Raw genomic sequence first — 7,814 nt, forward strand, 5'->3', positions numbered from 1 at the left:
TGCTCACCAGCTATGATCTCAGCTTGTGGCTGAGTGGCGCTCCCCCTGTGGGAGCGTACTGACCACCAGGGGGCAGCTCCTGCATTAAGCATCTGCCCCCGGATGGTCAGTGCATGTTGTAATGACTGGTTGTTCTGCTGTCGGGCTAAAACAGGCTCTCCGACATCCCCCGAGGGGTCCCAGATTGCAAAAGGGTGCAGACCAGGCCAAGGGACCCCACCAGTGCATGATTGGGGCCGGGGAGGGATGTGAAGGTTGGCAGCTGGGGAGGGACTGCAGGAGAGCTCTAGGGCATGTCTGGCCCATCTTGATCGGCCAGACCCCAGCAGCAAGCTAACCTATTATTTGGAGCATCTGCACCCTGGTGGTCAGTGCGTGTCATAGCAACTGGTCAACCAATTGACTGTCTGCCCTCTGGTGGTCAGTGCTCATCATAGCAAGCAGTTGAGCATCCTTAGCATATCATTGGCATATTATGCTTTGATTGGTTGAACGGCTGACTGGACGACCAGACACTTAGCATATTAGGCTTTTATTACACAGAATACCATGGTTCAAATTTAACTTTACGTGAGTATACCTGATATTCAATTATTTAGAAAAGTAAACAGCAGAAAAGGATGAGCCAGCATGTCTATTACCCAGAAGTTTATATACACACATACTTATGATGACATGGTCATTGTTTGCTGTGCTCAAAATTGTATTAATTTTCCATTTTATCTTATATTTAATGAATGTATGATTTTGTAAGATTTTTAAATACTCAAAACAGTGCAAAAAGTATTCTAGTCACTGAAGAGAAAGCAGAAAGCAAAATAAAATTCTTGCTTTTGGAACTTAAATTCAAGGAGAGGCAGGAAGATACTAAAAAAATGATTATATATTTTGCCAGGTAGTGATAGGAGCTGATGTCAGATAAGAATTTTGGATGTTTCTAAGAGAGCTGGGAGGTTAATTAAAGGATCTGATCAGAGAAATGACATGATACCGCTTAGGTTTTTAAAGGCCATGTCTGGCTGCACTTTTCTTTGGAAAAGAGATAGCAATAATGGAAGAGTGGGAGCAATGGCAACCCAGATAAGAGACTATGTTGTTTTGGCCAAGACTAGTAGAGTTATTAAATCATCTTGATGAAAATAAAAATCATGTGCTAAATACATAAAGCCAATGGCTTTATTCTGCTTCCAGTTGAAACCATTATTGGATAAACTGTTCTACTAGCAGCGTAAGCCTAATCATGTGTTGCAAATTTAGTTTCCTATGTGGTATTATGTGCAAATTTCAATATTGAATTCAATACAAATTATTGTTGTTTCTTACGCCTTTGGCATGCAGTGTACTGTGCCAGATAAGAAGAAAATAATCTCATGTTCCCTGTCTCCTTTCTTGCTCCCTGTCCAGGGCTCATGGTATGAAAGATAGTCCCCGCACAGATTTATATGGAAACAGTCAGGCAGTAGTATGTGTTATCATAAAGGGCAAATCAAAATAAAATTAGGAAATAAACAAGAAAAAGATTAAATCAAACTGTTGAATTTATGCCTATGTCTATCCATTCGATGACTATCATGTCAGAGACTGTGATATGTGTTGGCTAGTCAAAGATGACTAAACTTGTAGAGTGTAGGAATGGTTCATGAACAAGGACTCTACCTGTGAGGGCTTACCTGGGATATAGCATCACAGAGTTGGGTAGGCTGCTTGGAATCTTTACCCAGGACAGTTGCAATTAGCGTAGTTAGAAAAATATTCTGTAAGATGACTACAGAAGGCAGCAAAGGCCAAACCCAGAGCAGTAGTGCCAAGTGTCATGTCCAAAGGACAAGGTGGGACTCAAAGTCGGAATCCACACAGATCAGGAACTGAGTTAAAGCAAAATAGAGGGTAGTTCAGAGTAAGCAGATTAGTTAATACAAAGACCATGTGCTGGGGCTGATGCAGGGAAAACGATGGTTGTATGAATCAAGGGCACACCTAAAGGTTTTAAACGAGCTGGATTCCAGCAGAGATATTGTGCCTTTGGCATATAATTGAAATTGACAATGTGAGAGGGAACTGGATAGAAAGGGATTCCTTCCAGAAATGAGATTTTAATGGTGGTATGCATACCAAAGGTTGCAAAGCATTAATAGGGGACAATAAGTATTCAGCATGTACATGACATGTCCAGTATGTGTGGCAAGAGAGGTGAAATGGAAGTAAGCCAAAGCCATATTATAAAGGGTTTGCTTATTTATTATTTATAATTAAATTTATTGGGGTGAAATTGGTCAATAAGATTATATAGCTTTCAAGTGCACATTTCTATGAAGAGCTTTAAATGTACCTATGTAATTTATTCAGTGTGTCTTGGCAAATATTCCATTAAATTTTTTGTTAAAACCTTGTTATTTAGGAATATAGCTTAGTGTTCAGTGTATATGACAGATCAGAAGGAAGATGCAGGAATATTGAGAACCTAAGAAAGTGCAAGAATGAAGTGACTGAGAATAGAATGCGGGTAAGAGTGGAAAAGAGAAAAATTATACCAGAATAAAATAGAGGTGGAGTTGGCATTAGTTAACAAAGGCAGGGCTGTGTTAACTGTATAATTTTCATCTCGCCATGCCCTCTATACTTTCCCTCATTTATATAAGCTAAGGAAAAGAGGTCATATGTAATAAAAATTGTGTGCCTTGAGGGAATGTGACTCATGACAGAGGAGAGCATGAAAAACCTCTGGAAAAAGAGATAAAATTAAAAGTAATAAGTTATATTGGGATACATGCTCCTCTTTTACCCATGCATTCCATAGTATGTATTTTCCTACCTTAGTACTGACCATGTAATTTATTTTAGAAATATTGATTGAGGTCATATTCTTGCCAAGTATTGTATTGAATAGTTGACCGTCTAGCTTTAAACAATCTGCTTAGACTATACTGACAAATTTTAGTTGAGAACTGTGGGAGAAATAAAGTGCTCTTAGATCAAGGCTTGGAAACCTAATTGAGATAGATTGGGCAGAGAAATATATTTATTTCATCTTTCTTCTTTTCCTAATTTCTCTCCTTATCGAGCATCAGAAAAAATCACAATTGGGAGGTATAATTTGGAATCATTTCTATATAGATATTAATTAAAATCATGGACCTGATCATGGATCAGATAAAATAGATGAAGATGCTTATACAGAAGAAGGAACAGACTAGATCAGCCGTGGGCAAACTACGGCCCGCGGGCCGGATCCGGCCTATTTGAAATGAATAAAACTAAAAAAAAAAAGACCGTACCCTTTTATGTAATGATGTTTACTTTGAATTTATATTAGTTCACACAAACACTCCATCCATGCTTTTGTTCCGGCCCTCCGGTCCAGTTTAAGAACCCATTGTGGCCCTCGAGTCAAAAAGTTTGCCCACCGCTGGACTAGATCTTTAGAATATTTTAATACTCAGCCTCCACAAAGAGTAAGATAAGTCAGCCATGAAGACTGGTGGAATGACTGAAAGACTGTGGAATAAAGAAATGACATGCAAAGAAGATAAATAAGAATAAAGAATTTGGGAATAACCAACTTAATCAAAACCTGTTTGAAGTTGAATAATAAATATGTAACTCTTGACTTTGGTAGCATAGAGACAATTAGAAACTTACTCTTTAATTTACAGCCCTAAATGCACAAAATTACCTTAGTCTGAATTTTCACATGCTGTGTTTTTCCAACAATTTGCAATGAATAAAAAGTTTCTCATTCTAAAAAAAACAACAACTGATTTTACTAGGTTCAAAGCCCTTCTCTTTTTCTCTCTTTCCCTCTCTATGGACCGGTTCTCCTTAGCAAACAGTTAGTATATTCCATTATCTTCTGTCTTTAAAATTAAGTATATAAATAAAGCTTAGATTCCAGTTCATAATGGTTCCCTATGATTACTATACTTGTTTGTTTGTTTGTTTTTTTGTTTTGTTTTGTTTTTGAGAAACCAGTAAAATGGCTTTTGGTTTTCATGAATCATGAGGTTAGGCCATCATAGAGAATGAGAGTTTAGTTAAGCTTTGGACATTTTGAGAGAGATAAGGTAGGAAATAGAAGGGGAAGATAAAGGTTTTAGGGAGATAGTATAATAGCTGGTAGTCATGATACATTGCACAAGGCTTGAATCTTCATATTTACTTAACTTTAGGACACTCAAGACAAATTTTAAAAAAGGAAATGGAACTTTTTCTCTCCTCATTTGTAGAAATACATCCTAGCCAAAGTATGTGTATGTGTTATTAAACTCTATTTTTCTCAGCAATCTAGTAAGTAAAGTGCTTTTTTGGGGGGAGTTCCAGAATCTGAAAAGATAAGGAACAATACAAATTATTTATCATATTCAACTAATAATTAAACTGGATTTACATAAAAGGGTGTGGTGAATTAAATTGGAAGCAAAATTTCAAAGAAAATTATTATAGCCCAAACTGAAATATTTTATGTTAAGATACCAGAAGTATAAAGCATCAGAGACCAAATATGCATTAAATGAGGCATAGTATTAAATTATAATTGAAATCTGCTCAAAATTAAATAGGCCAAAAAACAATCCTTCTACCATTTGGAATTCTGTTACTATGGCATATGAAATATAGATAATCCACACTTTTAAGTATTACAATGTTCTTGAACTTGATGCCACTTTGAATGTGAAGATAAGTGATGAGAATATGGAGTATTAGACAGAAGTTAGATACAGAAAGTGGTTTTTTTTTTTTTGCTTGCTATTTGAATAAGACCATACTGCATATTGTCTTCAGTGGTTCTCAACCTTCCTAATGCCGCGACCCTTTAATACAGTTCCTCATGTTGTGGTGACCCCCAACCATAAAATTATTTTCGTTGCTACTTCATAACTGTAATTTTGCTACTGTTATGAATTGTAATGTAAATATCTGATATGCAGGATGTATTTAGGCGACCCCTGTGAAAGAGTCGTTCGACCCCCAAAGGGGTCGCGACCCACAGGTTGAGAACCACTGGAGTTCTCAATTTGAGTTGGAGATTGCATGTAGAATCTACATGGTCCTATATATCCACTCTCTACCCTTCTCTAAGTAATTTGGGCCCTAGAAATCTGGCCGCCTCAAAGACCTCCTGTGACTTTATCTTTCTCTTGGGTTCAGCCAATGAAATTCAATTTCTGATAGGGTATTTGAAGATGGAAGGACACAGAGACCACAAGAATGTGTTGGTTACATTGGGTTGGCTATTTTCTTTCCCTAAGGAGCACTTCTATATGGTTATTTTCTCTAGGTTTTGGTAAGCCCTTCCTCCACTGCCCATTAGAGACTCAGAAACGATAGCTTCCTGCTTTACTAGGCCTAGGATACTGTATTATCCTTTATTAAACCCTGATCTCACCTTTTATAAATACTCCTTTACCAAAGCCTTCAAATCAATGGCTTGAGCATGATATATTTCCTTCTGGGACCCTGACAACTAGGAAGGACTCTCAAGAGACAGAAGACATTTGAGTTGGAGATTGCATTGGTATGGTAATATTAGAGTCTATAGGAACTTTGAGTCAGGCTTGGAATAGTGCATGTATGGTCTGACTCTTAAGGTTCAGTGAGACAAAAAATCCCTGTTCCTCTAGGTGACTTCAGGATAATAAGAGAACACAGATTCTGTGGGGATTCAGCACAGAGCCCTACCACCTAATTTTAAGAAATTAAATAATAATTCTAGGGCTGTGCCAGGGAAAACATACAATAAGCTAGGAGGATCTTGTAGTACCTGAAAGTAAGAAAGTGTCCAAAGCACAAAAGTATAGATGTATCAGAGGGACACAGAGAGCCAAACTGAAAGAGTTCCCAAAGGCTGGACCTGGGACAATTTTAACAGTAGAATAAATAATAAATAAATAACATAGTACTGGATTATAAGCTAGAGTAAAAAATAAATATACATAAATCTATGGTGACATAAATAAAAGACTGAATAAATAAATTGAGAGGAGATGAGTAATGTTTCTTATAGAAGAATCTTATATAATATATGTGGATATTTATAATTTTAAATGATTAGTTGGATGTTTTAATGTTACAGAAACTATTCAAGATTTCTTTTAAGCTCTTTAGTTATACAGTCTGATTCTTCACTGAGAATAATGTGATAGATTTTCTACAGATTCAAAGCTGTTATCCCTGCTAAATTCTAATATCCACACTCTCTCCCAGTCCCTAATATAAGTTTGGTTTATACAAATGGTACTTATTATACTAGCAGTAGCAAGAAACAAGTTGAACCAAATGAAATATTGTTTCATTGTGTGTGGATTTTTTTTTTTAAACAAAACAAAAAACCCTCTACTCTACATTTTTTCCAAGGAGAGAACAACCAGTAGTTTTGTGTATTCCATTGATTTCTATAAACAAGGAAAAATAGTTCATTTGCAAAGATGTGTTGACTATGATTTCATCCTCTAATGTCAGAAAGGTAAAAGGAATGCATCTTTCTGTACATGGAAATAAGAAAACTTTCCTTGTACTACTCTCTGGCTGCTTCAAGTGTGAATCATGATCTGAATGGAGAGATTTACTGTTCCTAAGAAACCTATAGAAGTACCATTTCCCTTTTGCTCTCAAAGAACTGTAGGGATGAGTGATCACAAACATTGTACAAATGAAAAACAACAATAAATCAGCACAAACTTATTGAACATATTTTTCAAGCTAATTTACTAGATACCAGTAGATATTGGGGGGGGGGGGCGGGTATAATGTATGCTTATCTTATTATATTGTACATTTCAGAGAAAATAAGGCTTGACAAGTTTTATGAAAATCAAGGGTCTTTTTGAAATATATATATATATATATATATATATATATATATATATATATACCATGGGTGGTGTTCATCACGACTGGGGTCTGGGTGATGACCAACCAGAAGGAAGTCAGTCCTGCAGGGGTTGTCTTGGCAACGGCTGCGCCCTCACCCAAGCTGTTTCCCGGAGCTGTTTCCTGTAAGGCAGGGTTTGAGGCAGGAACCCACCCTGGAAGTGTAGACCGACTGAATCTTGGGTCGCTTTGCCAAGGGCTGCGCCTCCCCAGCTGTTTCCCAGAGCTGTTTCCAGCAATGGCGGGGTTTGAGGCAGGAATCCGCTCTTGGAGCGTGGTTCCCTGGGAGTGTGCCACGCCAGCACGGCCAGGGGTGAACCTGAGTGGGGGCGGCTGAAAGGCTTAGAAAAGACAGACAAGAGAATGAAAGCCGGTCTCGGTGGGACGCTGCTTCTCTGAGAGACAGCGACCATGCCCACAGCCATGCACGTGGCAATGAGAGGACTGTACCCTCTCCTAAGTCCAATGCTTGAACCTGTCCAAACACTGTAGCGGCTCCCCACAATAAAGTTTTAATTCTGTTTCTTTGTTACTAATGTTGTGGCCCCAAACCCATAACAAAGAAACAATTTCTGGAGAATGAGGCCCAGGAATCAGGATTTTAAAAAGATTCCCAGGTGATTCTAATGTGCATCCAAGAATTGAAAGTGGGTGCAATCATCATGCTATTGAGAAATCTCAATAGTAAATGGGATCTTTGTAATGGTACCAGATTTATTATCAAAAGATTACAACCTAACCTTATCAAAACTGAAGTATTAACAGGATCTGCAGAGGGAGAGGCTGTTCTGATTTCAAGAATTAATTTGTCTCCATCTGACACTGGCCTCCCATTTAAATTGATTCAACCCCGGTTTCCCGTGATGCCAGCATTTGTGATGCCTATTAATAAATCACAAGGACAAACTCTAGACAAAGTAGGCATATTCCTACCTGAACCTGTGTTT

Source organism: Myotis lucifugus, unplaced genomic scaffold (genome assembly GCF_000147115.1).
Source record: "Myotis lucifugus unplaced genomic scaffold, Myoluc2.0 scaffold_25, whole genome shotgun sequence".
Lineage (NCBI taxonomy): Eukaryota > Metazoa > Chordata > Mammalia > Chiroptera > Vespertilionidae > Myotis > Myotis lucifugus.